We start from the raw sequence: 15,072 nt of genomic DNA, 5'->3' as shown, positions 1-15,072 counted from the left end.
TAATCAGAATGTCCATCTCCTAGTACTGTAATGAGCCCAGTGAATCATGCAAATACTATGCTTACTCAATTCAGTGACTAAGAGAATATACATTGAATAAATCACCACAAATTAAGATGCATGATATTTGTGTTAACATTACATCTGATATTATCAGGGGCCCGGGAACGATTTTCAAGTTGGGGGGGGGAGCCTAAAATACCTGACATGATACATATGAAACAGTGGCATAGCTAGGGGTCTAAGGAGACACGTACCCCCTCCCCCCATCGGGTTCAAAGGGACCCTCGGGTCCGAGAGGCCCTGCGGCGCCATTTGACCGCTGAGGGTTAACGATGGCCATATTTCTACTCAGAAGGGCCCCGTGGGGCTCGTTAGAGCACCTCATGGGCCCTAAATAGCCACACTAAGGTCTCCATAAGGGCCCCACGCCGACTTCTGAGAGCCTCTTGCGGCTTTTAAGGACACCTCGGTGGTCTCCAAAGGCCCGTTACTGGCCTCTGAGAGGTCTTACCGGCCTATGAGGGGACAGTTCTAGGGGCATTTCCCACCTGTGATGGTCCCACACTTATTTTTCTGAGGGCCCCATAACGGCAACTATGGGGCCCTCGTCGGTGCCTATGAGGGCCCACACCGGTGTCTCTGAGGGTCTCACACCCCCAACTCTGAGTGCCTACACCAGTGCCTATTAAAGCCCTATATCGGCGGCTCTGAGGACCCATCCAACACCTGCGCATCTAAAGGCCACCCACTGATGACTTGAGGGCCCCACAACGGTGACCCTGAGGGCCCCACCGGCGTCTGACAGTACCATGCCGGTCTCTTAGGACCCCGCAGGACTTCTTCTGCCGGCCTAAGGCCCTAAGGACCCCTTGCCGGTCACTGAGACCCCTGCCGGCTTGTAGACAAATCGCGTCAGCAGCTCTAAAGGCCCCACACCAGTCTGTAACGGCTCTACACCAGCGTCTATATGAGGGCCCGGAGCAACGCCTGTAAGGACCCTCATCGGCGCCTCTAAGAGAATCACACTAGCACCTCTGATCGCCCACACCGGCACCTGCATGGCGACCCCACACCGGCGCCTCCCTTACCGGCGGCTCTGAGGGCCCTACGCCGGTGATTCTGAGGGTGCCACCGATAACTGAAGGCACCACACAAGCCCTTAGTGCAGCTGAGCTTTAATCCCATACCGGCCCTCCGAGGGCGCCACGTCAGTGCACTCATTGCCCCACACCCCTCCCTCACACCCGGAGCGGGTCAACTGTGTTATAGCTATAGCAACGATTTTACCACCGTTGTACGTTATGTATTTCTCAAAGTTGACTCAAAATGGTCCAGTACAAAATCTGGCCTGCCAAACTTATGGCCAAGGTCAGGCCCAAACACGTTTTGGGCAATCAGTCTCAGTCCATGACTCCATTCTTCGGCAACTACGGTGCAAGGCCGATACTGTAGAAACTTGCAATTTGTACCCTTGACCTGACCTTGACCTTGAGCTCAAACTTTAAATTAAAGGTAGTGTGCCACCTTTGAAAGATTTCCCATTTTATTTTTCCTAGGATAAGAAGCTTCTGTTTTTACCTAATATCGCAAAAAAAAATCAAAAAATGGGCCTGGAATAGTGCCTTTTTCGCCTAAAAGTTTATCGGTTTTTCTATATGTATAACAATTGTAGTGGGCTGACCTGTAAACAGGCGTCGGCAACAATCGCGAATGCGGCGCACATGTGACAATAAGCAAAGGTCATTATAGAGTTACGACGTACGGGAATGAGTTATCAGCTGTCTAATCGTAGACAACACAATGTCGAGCCTTAAACTGTAAGCCTGCATTGGTATTGTTTCTTTTATTTGGCTGTCGAACATTATTTATGGTTTGAAATATGATTTTATGTAAAATAATTGATATGAAAAAGCCGTCTCTTAAGTCATGACCCCATTTCACCACACGCAAGTGGCAGAAATGACAATGATCAGCTGACACATTTTTCTTGGCCGAAGTCAGAGCGCGCGGCCCGACGCCCCACCACCGCACCACAAAGTATGAGCAGAAGCCGCGCCCAAAGCCAGGGCCCCGGTAACGTGAGGTAGCCGAGTCGGGGCAGCGTGCACTGACCCAAGCCGGGGCCGCAGCTTTGGGCGCGGTCTACCGCATCCCCGCGGGCAGCCCCGGGCTATCACATGACACCGGGAGGACGCGCGGCCCCGGCTTGGGTCAGCGCACGCTGCCCCGACTCGGCTACCTCACGTTACCGGGGCCCTGGCTTTGGGCGCGGTCTACCGCACCACCTAACAGGCGTGTTCGAAACCGCAGGAGATGATGATAAACGGGTTTATCGAAACTTGATTGGATGAGCATATCGGTAATAGCGATTTCAGTGTGTGCATTTATTGTTCATAGTGGTGTGAAATGTGGTTGGGGTACGACCGACAACCCGTCGGGGCGAATTTCGCACTGGGGTACTCAAAATTTGAAGAATTTAAGACGTTTCCATGAGTTTTGAAGGTATGGATAAGTTCTAAAAATCCGGTTCTCCTTATCTGGGCCATTAACTCCATACGGTCCAGGAAAGCTGGCACACTACCTTTAAGTACATGTTTTTAGTTATTCGTGATGAGATCTTGCGATTGGCGTTTGAATTTTCCAAATCGGACCATTAGTTCGGGAGATAACAGGGGGGTAAAATTTACCTCCCCCCAGCCCCGCGCGTTCGGCTGGAGACCCCAGCCCCGCGCGTTCGGCTTGAGACCCCAGCCCCGCGCGGGTTAATGCATTGGGTGAGCCAAAATTGTTTTACAGTGGCGCTATTAAAACAAGCTCTCGAACCGATTTAACATCATTTCTTGCATGATGCCTGATGGCTACAGTAAAAAAGAACAGCTAAAAAAAAACTACAAAAACTATGGCATGGCTTTCTGAAAGCTATTGAGCACCCCCAATGATTTTTGGAAAACTACACCCATGGTGCCAACTATGACAGACATTTTTTATTTATTTTACATTGCTTCTCAAACAACCACAGTAGATATGTGTTACGGTCCGTTTGAAAACGCGGCCCGTATTGATACTGCCCAAGGCCATATATAGTAGGTAGCGACACTGAGCGATTTGTTTACAGCCAGTTTTGATCCCGATGACGCAAATGTGTCGTCACGAGACAAAACAATATGGCCACCTCTAATGAGAACCAAGTGCGATAAGTTCCCGGATGTAGACAGCACTGACGTCACCGGGATCGAAACCGACGAAATCAGTACTGGACCTATGGCGAAGCAAAGTAGTGACATCCCCCTGATACTGCCCGGCCCGTATCAATACTGACCGGAGGGCCGGCCCGTATTGATACGGGCCGGTCAGTATCAATGCGGGCCGCCTCGCCGGTCGGTATCAATACGGACCGGGCTTCTACAGCTGCAAGAAGCCTGGTTTTATGTTACACAGTGACACAGTGTCTTCAAGTAAAATATATGCAGCTTCCATGGCTCTCCTAATCGGTTTTGGCATGCCCTTTTCCATCACTGTAGCTGAATCCCAAGCTGGAAGATGACACTTTTCTACATGAAGCACCATCGCATTGAATACGAGTACCTTATGATTTCGAACATCACGTTTGTGCTCTTGAAGACTTTGAAGTCGTGTTTTTAAACCCCTCCCCGTTTCACCGACATATGATTTTGAACATAGTCCAGAACAAGGTACCTATCTCATATATAACACTGTTGCATAGGCGCGGGAACTACTTTCAGACTGGGGGGGCACACTATAATGGAGATGAACCTAGGGTACCCCCAAATCTAGTTTTCTCACCGGTTTTAGGCCACTTATTTTTCATCCCTTGGCTTTTTCAACAAAAAAGAAAAACATTTGCAAAAAAAGTGCAGTATTTCGTCTCAAAGTTGTGGGGGCACCGCCCCCACGGCCCTAGAGTTGGGGGGGGGGGCAAGCTGCCCCCCACTGCCCCCCCCCCCCGGCTCCCGCGCCTATGCACTGTTGTCTGATGTGTTCACCTTCTTCGGTCGCACTAAATCTTGAATTTGTTATCCTAAAACGATGGCTACATTGGTTCCAGCTGATCGTAGACTAGTCGCTATTTCGTTCGCTTGTTTCGAGATGGAATCGTTATGAATCGTCCTCGCTTCTTTTGTTCTTGTTTTTGTTTCTTCTTTTCTTCCACGGTGACTATAAATTTTCTTCTACACTCTTCCTCCTTATTTCCTTCGCCTTGTTTTGGAGCCGAATTAAGTAACCTTTTGGATAATGAAGTCTTGTAAACGTTTCGTATATGTATATGGATGACCTCTTCGTCGAGGACTTCTTCGCTACAAATCCTGAATGCTCGGAGAAAGAAGCCGATGACTATGCCACTTTTGACAAAAGTCCGTTAGGTAGGTAGGTATATGAGTTATGCGATCCCCTGCAGCTCGCCATCCCTACCAAGTACATACCACGGTCCGTCTCTATTAGCCTTACCCTTTCCACGCATCCCTTCATCCCTTCATCCAAACGTTCAGTGTCAACGATTCCATCTCACGTTACGTCCCCAGGCCACATCCCCTCATCCGGTCCCCGTCTGCACATCCGTCCCCACCCGGCGCGTCGGTGTGCGCCGCTCGTCCGTGACCTTGGCGGCTGCAGAGGTCACGGCAGCGCTGCGGAGGCGGTCAGTGGGTGGATGACAGACCGACCGGGCGGGCAGGCACCGCCGCCGGCGCCGTGCAACAGACCACGCCGGGACATCGGATCGGCGCGGCGGGACAGGGAGGGGTGCAGGGTGGGAGATCCGATCTTATCAAACGAACACAGCCAGGGCACATACAGGGTCTGCTTTGACAGATTTTTCTCTATATGCCTACCTATATGGATCAGACTTAAGCTTCCTTCAAGGAAAGAAATCAGGTATAAGGTAAAAAAAAAACAATACGCATCAGAGTAAGATCTATTATCGGATGAATTGTATGTATGCTCGTATGCTCGTTCAAGCAATTGTATCGCAGTACAAAGTATGTGCCCTGCCCAACATAGGTATCCACTCTGGTCTCGGGCAGCCATTCATATCCACTGGCGGATCCTGGGGGGGGTCCACGGGGTCATGACCCCCCCCAAAAGGTCTGAGAGGGTCATTTGACCCCCCCCAAAAGCCGAAGACCTAAATGCGCTATAGACGCCGTCTTGCATGCTCAAAATCACCTGTCAAACACTTCTGAGCTAATACCTTTGTTTTTCTGGATCGTGTTGCGTGAAAAGGCGTATTGAAGACCAGAATCTTACTCGTTTTTGTCTCAACCGTGCGAGCACCAGGGGATGATCCAGGAAAACTCCAAGGGGATGGTCATGAATTTAATTCGTGGTGCCCCTACCTATACGCAAAATTAAAAACTCAACGGATTTCGGTCACTTAATTTTGGTGATGTCCTATTTTCATTTTTTATTTTGTTTGTTTTATTTTTAGTGCCCCTGGGCCCTGGCAGGTCAAAATCACGTCTGAGGCGAAAGAAATTCACGGGAATCCCAAAAATCACGTCAGGACATTCAGGGCCCTCTGACCAGCCTGACAGCTAGGGCCCTTCTTACTTCCTGGGGCCTCCAGTGAATAACCGCTAGTGTCTGTGTCTGACCGCTAGGGCCCCTCTGACTCCTCAGTAGGTAGGAGGCCCTCTGTAGAGGAGGTCCTCTGTAGAAAAGAGGCCCTCAGTAGAGAGGAGGCCCCCTGTAGAGAGGAGACCCCTTTAAAGAGGAGGCCCTCTGTAGAGAGGAGACCTGCTGTAGAGAGAAGGCTCTATGTAGAGAGGAGGCCCTGTGTAGAGAGGAGGCCCTCTGTGGAAAGGAGACCGCCTGAATGCAGAAGGCCCTCTGAAGAGTGGAGACCCGCTGTAGAGAAGAGGCCCTCTGAAGAAAGGAGGCCCTCTGTAGAGAAGAGGCCCTCTGAAGAGAGGAGGCCCTTTGCAGAGATGAGGTCCTCTGGCTCTTTGAAGAGAGGAGGCCCTCTGTAAAGGAGGCCCTCTTAAAGGGAGAGACCCTCAGTAGAGAGGAAGCCCTCTGTAGAGAGGAGGCCCTGTAGCTTCTGTAGTTAAGAGGCCCTGTGAAAAGAGGAGGCCCGCAGTAGAGATCGGTGGTCCTCTGTAGAGAGGAGGCCCCCTCTGTGTTTTGACAAATGTTTTTGCAAATTTTTCGCGGCGCTTCGCGCCGCCGATTTATGTACATACGTACAGGTCAATACGAAATCTTGACTGTAATTACATAAACCAACCGTGTCAAATTGAATCAGAATTCATATGTGTGCTGTAAAGGAACTCCGGCTTGTACTGCAATGCTGAAAGGGTGGTAAAATTTGTGTTTTGGAGCTGTGTTTCGACACATTCTTTTGCAAATTTTCTCGGCGCTTCGCGCCGCCGATTTATACACCAATCAATAAGAGAGAAATAACAGTGACTGTAATAACACCAACCGTGTCAAATTGAATCGGAATTCATATGTGTACTGTGAAGGAACTCCGGCTTGTACTAGCATGCTAAAAAGGTTGTAATATTTGTGTTTTAGAGCTGTGTTTTGACAACTTTTTTTTGCAAATTTTTGCGGCGCTTCGCGCCGCCGATTCATACACAGGTCAATAAGAGAGATCGTGACTGTATGCTACTATTTACTAATGCATTAGGCTAAAAGTGAGGTAACTATATCTACTTCTGGGTTTTTAAGTCGGTCGACCCGCCTCCCCCCCCCCCAGTAAAAAATCCGTGGCGACGCTCCTATATAGGTGGGTTTCACTAACTAAAACTACTGAGCCGAGTGACTTACGATAAAACTTCATCTTATAAACGACGAAGATCAAATGTCATTTTTTGATCTCGACATACTCGCTCCCTACCCCCCCCCCCCCCCCCGGTCGTCAGAATTCATTCACCAGACCTGGTATGTCGGCCGACTGGTGACCCCCCCCAAAACGACCCCCTAGATCCGCCCTTGTTCATATCGAGCTCTGTGTCCAATACTACCTATTGTTCTGGGTCGCGAAATCAAAACGGAGTGTAGGTATAAATCCAACTGAATGACATCGTGATAAGCAGAAAGTGTTACGTTTTGAGCACCAATATCAGATTGGATGGCATAAGGAAGCATTTCAGATAATTCATCGGTACCGGGTACGCATATAAAGCTTTCGATTGTTTGACATTTGATTCATTTGTCAGTTGCCTCAGATTTCCTAAGAAGCTCCAGTATCGCTTCGGCCCTGCCATCTTGACTCGGAACTCCGTGTGCCTGAGATGACGGTATAAAGGAAATGGACGAAATCGAGAAATGAAACGGCTGTTGCACAAATTCCTAGTGAGTGAGTTCGGCTGACGGCTACTGCCAATTGGATGCTGTCACCGTCTATCAGAATAGCCATAAAACAAGGAACAGGAATGCAGTGTAATATTGCGATAGGCCAAAGCGGAAAGTCTGCGCAACGAGCATCGAGGAATTTGCAGGAGCTTAGTGCCTATCGGCCATCGTGATATCCTTTTATTATGGACATCTGTCCTGGCAAATGGACTTGTGAAAATGTGAATAATACACCTGTGAGGAGAAAACATGTCCAATAAATCCTACATATCATGATGATTTTCCACCGTCCTTTCTGTTAACGTTTTCAGTCAGTCTACGCTGCGGTTACACGACCTCAGGACGGTAGCCCACGCGATGTTTTCTCCGCGATACTATGTCAGTGCTCACTGCTCCCTCAACTGTGTCGAGGTGCCGTGCCATACTACACCGGCCTACCGCAGTAGGTACAGCACGGCGTACGGTAACGGGCTGCCGCTCCCGTGCGGCCGCCACGCCCGCCCGCTGAGTCCCACGGTAGCCGAGTGTCCCCCATGTCCACATCAAGATAACCATGTCCACAGCGTGAGTCCTCACCGTGACGGAGGCTCGGTGTGACGAGATCGGCGCACCCACCGCGTCACTTTCGTCACCACGCCGCGTCCCAGAGCGCCCACGACGGAGGATCACGCCATGTCATAGTCCTCCCAAGCATAAACGTGTTCGGCCCCATCAAATGCGCACTTCGGTCATTTCTCGATATGGAAATCGTTGTTGGAATCCGCCGGATGCGATTCGTAAACGAGAGTCGTGAGTCCTGAGACGAGTCTCACTAAACAGCTGCTGCATCTCTATATTTTATGTCCTAGGATAACATATTTGCCTATAGGTACCTCCGTAAAAACGCGATTTGTAAATTTGAATACCTACCTTCTCATCTTACATAACCTGAAACATATTCATGTTATCTACGCCTGGAACTAAAATTTCATAATCCGTCTTGCCGGTGTTATGGACGAGAAGTAGGAAAGCCTTTGGGCATTATAACATGCTTAAATCAATCTTTCCTAAATCCTAGATGACTTGCCAAGCTCAAACTTCAGCAAAATATATCTTTAACCGTTAAAGAAAAATAGCTGATAACATTATTTGGAACTACTCATGACAGTTCTTATTGTGTCCTTGGCCGAAATACGTGACTGGGAAGAGGGCTATCATCACACCCAATCATGGTCGCAGCGGACGCCTGAATCAGCGCGGCTCCAGAATGGAACGGCCTCTCGTGATCGGAATAACAAATCACCGACCAGCCGCCAGGCGCCCCCTGCTTCCTCTTCCTTTGAACGGTTTTACCGAACGACTTCGCTGGGCCGCTCACATTTGAACACATCGCGGCCTGAAATGTGAGCTGTTGAACAGATTTATGAAGACGGTTTCCCATTCGCAATAAAGGCGACAGCTTCCCACCAGTTACGAATTTGCTAATGTTTTACGTGATTCTGGATTATGGAAGATTAGCCGGCGTTCGCGTTAGTGGTAGGCTGTATTCTCCATAACAGCTGCTTACAACAGATTCTCATATACATCACGATTAGAGATAACTCGGACACAATAATGGCATGCGTACTTTCTCGTGGCTCGTATGGCCACTCCGAGGCGCAGGCCACGTTAATATCACACATTCTTTCACCAATATTAAACGGCCAACACACGCTTGTTACACAATCATTATACATTTGCTAACCGTACGGATCCATATGAGGCTGTCTGGGCCCGCGACACTCCCCAGGGACCGAAGAACCAACGGCCTCTCACGCAATCATTCTGAGCACCAGTCGGATTCGCCCGCGAACTTCGCAACAGGTCACGTGATCCATCCCTTAGCCTATGGGTTGTCTCACTCAATTCATTGGTTTGGACTGTAATTGTCTTCTTCTCATGACCGGCGCAGCCAGTTACCACGCTTCGAATCCACGACGCTTGCCTGATCACGTGAGTGCCGAACATTTCCAATGTTTTGAGTTGACCTGCTGGGGCGAGGGGTCGCCTAACGTCGCCTAAGGCCACGCTAGTTTGCTCTCATCCGGCGTCCCAGCTGACTTCGATTAGTGAAAGTGGTGGAGACGGGTCGCAGCTCCCTCCTCGTCCCGACATTAGGTCACACTGGGTCACTGCGGGTCACTGCGGGTCACGCGAGGTCAGACCACTGCCGGCACGACCAGGGAGGATCTAATGACCGTGCGATTGTCGATAATCACCGGTGATTCGCTGGTCGGTGATATAGTCCCGACACGAGAAGGCGGGCCCAAGGAAGTTTGTAGACTGATGATACAACAGATATGACCCTAGCACGGGGTACACGGCAAATCATCAGGCGTAATCGGACGTAAACCATCAGACGTCTGTACTGGACCCGCAGAACAGAATGAGCAGTAACAATGGCACGAGCGACGACGGGCACGGGGACACCAGACACCGATTAGGGCGCTCTCAAACGGTGGACGAAGTTAATGAGCATCTCGCTGGTCCGTGGGTGATGGCTCATGGCTGTCGTTGTACACAGACGACAGCAGAAACCGACGAATGGTGACGTCCCGAGCTCGTCTGACCGGCTTCAAAGGAGACTGGGAGATATCCTGCGGGAAGAACAAGGAGAGACGTCAGTTAGGAGACAGCAGGGTTAAAAGCAGAGTGGATCTCACGAGACTGGAACACAGACAAGACAGGTGATGCATATATCAGTAGCACAGCATTCAGCTTGCTTATACACCAATCGTACTAATGGTAACCTTGTTTGTAGTGATGAAAAGGAAGGACTTAGAGGAGAGAGAGGGAGGGAGGGAGGGAGGGAGGGAGGGAGGGAGGGAGGGAGAGAGAGAGAGGGAGGGAGGGAGGGAGAGAGAGAGAGAGAGAGAGAAAGAGAGAGAGAGAAAGAGAACACCACTGTTATGCCAAAATAAAACTGTTTAATTTCCGGGTAGCAATGAAAGGTGTTACAATATGTTTCGATAACATCCGTTTTACAGATATTGTATAACATGATAGATAACTTTGTAACGCCAGTTTCGCTATGGGCACCAGCTTTGTCAGTCCACCGTTCCATGAGTGTACTACGAGCACAAAGCACCGATAGTGACCACCCCAGCCTCGGATGTAAGCTAATGACCGCACGTGGGCCCGACTCCGGAACTGAAGACAACAATGCCGATTAATATGCAGCGCTGGCGTCGACCAAGGGCTTCCCGGTGGCGAAGGTCGCGGGCCGCTTCGTCTCAGACGAGCCATGGTATCGAGGGATCATAGCGCAGACGCCGCCACACAAAAAAAGCAGACGTCAGGAGAATCGGGAAGCTGACAAAGCAGGTGACGCGGAGAGTAGCAGTGAAGCACAAAACTGGAATGTCGACGCTTTTTCGGTGACAGTCGTATTAAAGGCAGCCATGAAATTTGTCAGTCTTGTTGGCTTGATTCTGTGCAATAGAAATGAGCTGGCCTAAGCCCCCATAGCATATGCATTATGCGTAAGTGCAGTAGATAGACGAAGCCCTGTGCACAATGCGTGGCCACGCGTAGACACACTGCTGTATAGGTATGCATACAGTACCTATGCCTACACAGCTGTGATTGGAAAGGAGCGTAGAGGCGCAGCTGCATTGTGGACTGGGGTAGACGTGGACACAGCTGTGGCAGCTTCCCGCTCAACAGTAGCCGGCATGCACCCAGGAAAAGAAATAGTGGGACGCCGAGCATTGTTTGTTTCAGCTCGGCTCTGGTATAGGTGATCACCGATCAGGTGTCCGCTCCACGGGGGTCAGAGGGCGGCAACGGACCGCCGCCGAGCTCCGTCCTTGAGGGCAGGGCGGCGGACGAGTGCCACCTCCACCGAGAGGTGTGTCCGACAGATCTCAGAGGAGCGGTGGGCGACTGCCACGCCGTGCCACGGTCACCGTCCGGCGGAGGTACTCACCAGAGGATCGGTCGGGAGTGCGAGCAACACCGGGCGACATGGCAGAGTTTAAGGTGAAGCATGATGAACAGAAGGGAGCCTGCTAAATGGGAGATTAAGAAGAAAATTTTAGGAAGATTAATTGAGGAAAGTAATTGTAATGCATGGAATAAGGGACGAGCTATCATGTAAGCATCACTTTCGTCAGTAGCGAAAGCAGAATGCTGTAGTCTGTAGATAGATAAGTTGGCCCATCTAAATTAAAACTTTTCCTGTTCCATCAGGCGGAAGTATCATGCTTATTAAATCCAATCTTCATCAACTGTGTAGCAATCTAGCATCAGTTGAAAGTCCGACTCGAGTGTCCAGCGGAGTGTCCAGTAGCGTGTCCAGTCGAGTGTCCAGTCGAGTGTCCAGCGGAGTGTCTATTGCAACAGCGCGGGCGGACGGCTCATGTCTTCACCGCGTCAGCCGAGTGTGACGCCAATATGACGGGCCGTGTGAATCTACACCGTCCGGCTACCACGGGTGAAGTCGGTCACTTGTGACGGGCTGTCCAGCGGAGACCGCCATGCTTCGCTGACTCCCAGCAACACACACCTTCACTGACACAACGGGGGGTGTAGTAAAACATACCGTGCCTGGGAAAGTTGCAGTGAGTGTCTGTGTGCAATGTCAGCAATCGATTATATCCTTGGGATCTGTGACGTGTGGATAACGCTGATTGAGTTACGCCGAGAGAAGAGAGAGAAAGAGCGAGAGAGGGAGAGAGAGAGAGAGAGGGGGGGGAGAGAGAGAGAGAGGACCACGAGGCTAAGTGCGGCTAATTTGTGGAACCGTTCACATAGGCATTCACCAACCAATGATTGCAATTTGCTGGGCTCGTGTTATTTAACGATGAATTTATGCTAATGACTCCCCAGTAGACCAATGTAAGTACTTCATCTGGAAAGAACAGGCTCCAACTCAAAACAATCTTACTTTGGATCCTGGTTCTGACAAATGTGATCGTTTGTTTCAACCGTCGTAGGACGGGAGAACAACAAGCGTATTTGTCTTGTGGGCGCCCAAGAAACTGGCTTGCGGGATGTCGATTGGAATGCCAATCACTGACAAGAAGATGATATTTCATCTAGATTTAAACTTCGCAAAGTAAGCATTATTAGGATGTAGTTTCATGGTTCATGTGAAATGGCGGGCATATATGCCATGGTGAAGGCAATTAAGTTTCGAGGAAATACAGAATCATTTTCTGCACAAATACCTAATGTCTAAATGGCCAGTGATCTTTCGCTAAAATGTGAACAGTGCTGGTATTCTTGGTATGTCCTGTCACATATTTTCTGCGTATGTTGTGAACATGTCAGCGCCCAAGATCAATTTAACCGGCGGGGGGTGTGATTACAGAAAAAAGACGTTGTACTCGATATGCACGACCAAGCTTACAGTATCTACGCAAATTGGCGAATTCGTACAGGTATGATGTTCCTAATACGTCTAATTATGACTTAAGTAGGTACAAAATGGCTGAGAACTAATGTTTTCTATTGTTGGTAAATATTCCCAAGCTAATCTTATTGACCAAACACACAAGCATACGACCTTGTTTCCTGTCTGATTCAACTATCAATTACAACCGCGAACATCAAATATGATCTCCATGTTTAACTTCAATCAAATCTGATTTCCTACACTCGTTAGCCATTAAAACACGTATATTACACCCGGCTTCCGTCCGGTAATATCGACAGACCTGTGCTCGTCTCGTTTCCGGTGCAGAGGTCACCTGCCCTGTGGCTATCCAGGGTACCGAGTGGCATGGACTCTCGCCTTTGAGGTGACCTTACGCACGGCGGGTGTCACGAGCAATTTCTTTTCCGCCGCCACCCCAGGATGAACGCAATAACGGAGGCGGCGTTTGGAGCCGATGCCGTGCTGAGGGAAGCCGGCAGCGCGCGCGGGCGGCATGCGGTCGCTCCGCCGCCGCCGCCGCGGCTTTCACTGACGCCAGCGGCGAGGTCGGCGTCAAAAAGGAATATCTTATCGATACATCTGATCAGTGTGGGTCGCCGGCGGTGTTGTTCGTTGTCTCAGCCGCGGCTGTAGGCGACAGAGGCCACAGAGACGTCCCCGGTGCCTCGGTAGTTAGGCCGGGTTGTCTCATTCTACAAAGAGATAACTGTCGCTCCACCCCACCGCTACCTCTAGCACTGCACCGGATGGAGGGCCCACTTTCGGTGGCGTGTTTCTGAACGTCAACCGGAAGACTGCGGCGCCGGGAGAAACGGCCGTCACTGAGCGGGAAGGCGGCGGCTGAGGTGACTGAGGTCACGGGGTCGGACCGCGCCGGCTCGACTTCCCACCACCGCTGCCGGGTGCTGGGTGCCATAGTGGTGGAGACTGGAGAGCACTGTCGGCACTGTCTCTCTCACAGAGAGAGTCGGTGGCTATCGGAGACGTATCGATGGTGGGGGGTGCTGATGGATTGGTGTCGAGAAAACTGTAAAATTACCGCCCTCTACCCAGCGGGTCAGAGAGTAGAGAGTGAGATGCCGCTAATGATTTTCGCAAGGTGGAAGGGAGAGTATTCGGCGAGATGATATGCGAGATAGACGCTCCCATGCCAAAGAATCAATGCATTCGCTAAAAAATGGAGGTAAATTGGAAAACAGTATTCCATTAGCTTTATTTGCAGGTGCTACGAGGAAGAATAGGAGCGAACGACCACCACAAAAATGTAACAACCCATTTACGTCCTGCACGAATCTAAAACCGGTTTCATTCATTCGCTGGTTCCCGCTCGCCGATCAATGAGATGCATGTAGTTCCCACCTCCATTCCTGCCATTGTAAGAAGACCGACAAGCAGACCCACTCTTCCTCCCATCCCCTCCCCAGCTGAGTTGTCAACAAGGCACCATCGCGTCGGGCGGGCGGCGGTCGCGGTATACGTGATGAGCCCGGCTGGCCGAGTGCACACTGCACACTGCTCAATGCAGTGCACAGTGCACACCTGCTGCACTCTGTTCTGTTTAACCTCCGCGCCGCGTTTAATGCCGACTCCAGAACTGGCTTAGCTACCCTACCCAGCCTATTAGGTGCGATGCTAAAGCTATACGTAGGATAGCTAATTAAGCCGCGTCTGACGGGCTGCATCGGATCCCACTGAGCGATGTCGATAATTATGCAAGCCTGGCTATGTTAGTGACAATCATGGCATTACAATGTCGTCTGACTGGAATTGGATCATACTGTGCTTCACACAACCACGTGGATAACGCTCTGAGCGTGACCAAGAGCAGCACAGTGTCTTCTGCCAGTCACCGGACCCTAGACCGGGTTTCAGTGCAATGATTCACCCTGGGAGCGCACTCACATTCCCATCACCGCATTGAGTTGCACGTGTGCACGCTCGTGCACTTCAGCCGCTCGAGTTACTCATAATGATAATGAAATGACTACGGTCCCAACAACCCGTCTGTAATTCGCGTGCCGATTGTGTTTGACCAGGTATCTCGTGAGGAGATTTTAATGGCCCGCCTGGAGCAATGCGAGTGAGCCAATGATTACCACAGCGCGCTTTGTTACTTTCAGGTCAGCCAGCGGCCTCTGATCGCTGATCAGCTGCGATCAGTGGCAGCAAAATAAGCCTTGTCGGTACCTAAATACGACCAGCAAACAAAGCAGCGGTAAGCGGACAGCGGCCAGAGCCAATTGTTGAGCGTGATATGCACGGTGTCGTCTCATCCAACATCTGGCGTTTTTGTTTGATTCGGTGCCGGTGGCGGCGCTAGAGAGGTCGACAAAACATCCACTGATGACGCGGCC

The 15,072-nt window shown here is 50.5% G+C and overlaps 1 protein-coding gene across 1 annotated transcript in view; it reads right to left on the bottom strand.

The window, feature by feature from the left end:
• Window positions 1-8,823: 8,823 nt before the first annotated feature.
• Window positions 8,824-15,072, bottom strand: part of LOC122393442 (serine/arginine repetitive matrix protein 1-like) — a 33,056-nt gene continuing 26,807 nt past the window's right edge. Inside the window, exon 5 of the mRNA XM_043389462.1 lies at window positions 8,824-9,935. The gene's annotated coding sequence lies outside the window, so the exon portion shown is untranslated. The remainder of the gene's footprint in view (window positions 9,936-15,072) is intronic.

The sequence above is a fragment of the Amphibalanus amphitrite genome, unplaced genomic scaffold (genome assembly GCF_019059575.1).
Source record: "Amphibalanus amphitrite isolate SeventyFive unplaced genomic scaffold, NRLGWU_Aamphi_draft 000024F_arrow, whole genome shotgun sequence".
NCBI lineage: Eukaryota > Metazoa > Arthropoda > Thecostraca > Balanomorpha > Balanidae > Amphibalanus > Amphibalanus amphitrite.
The sequence above is the reverse complement of the archived record's forward strand: the minus strand, read 5'-3'. Positions and strand labels throughout refer to the sequence as shown.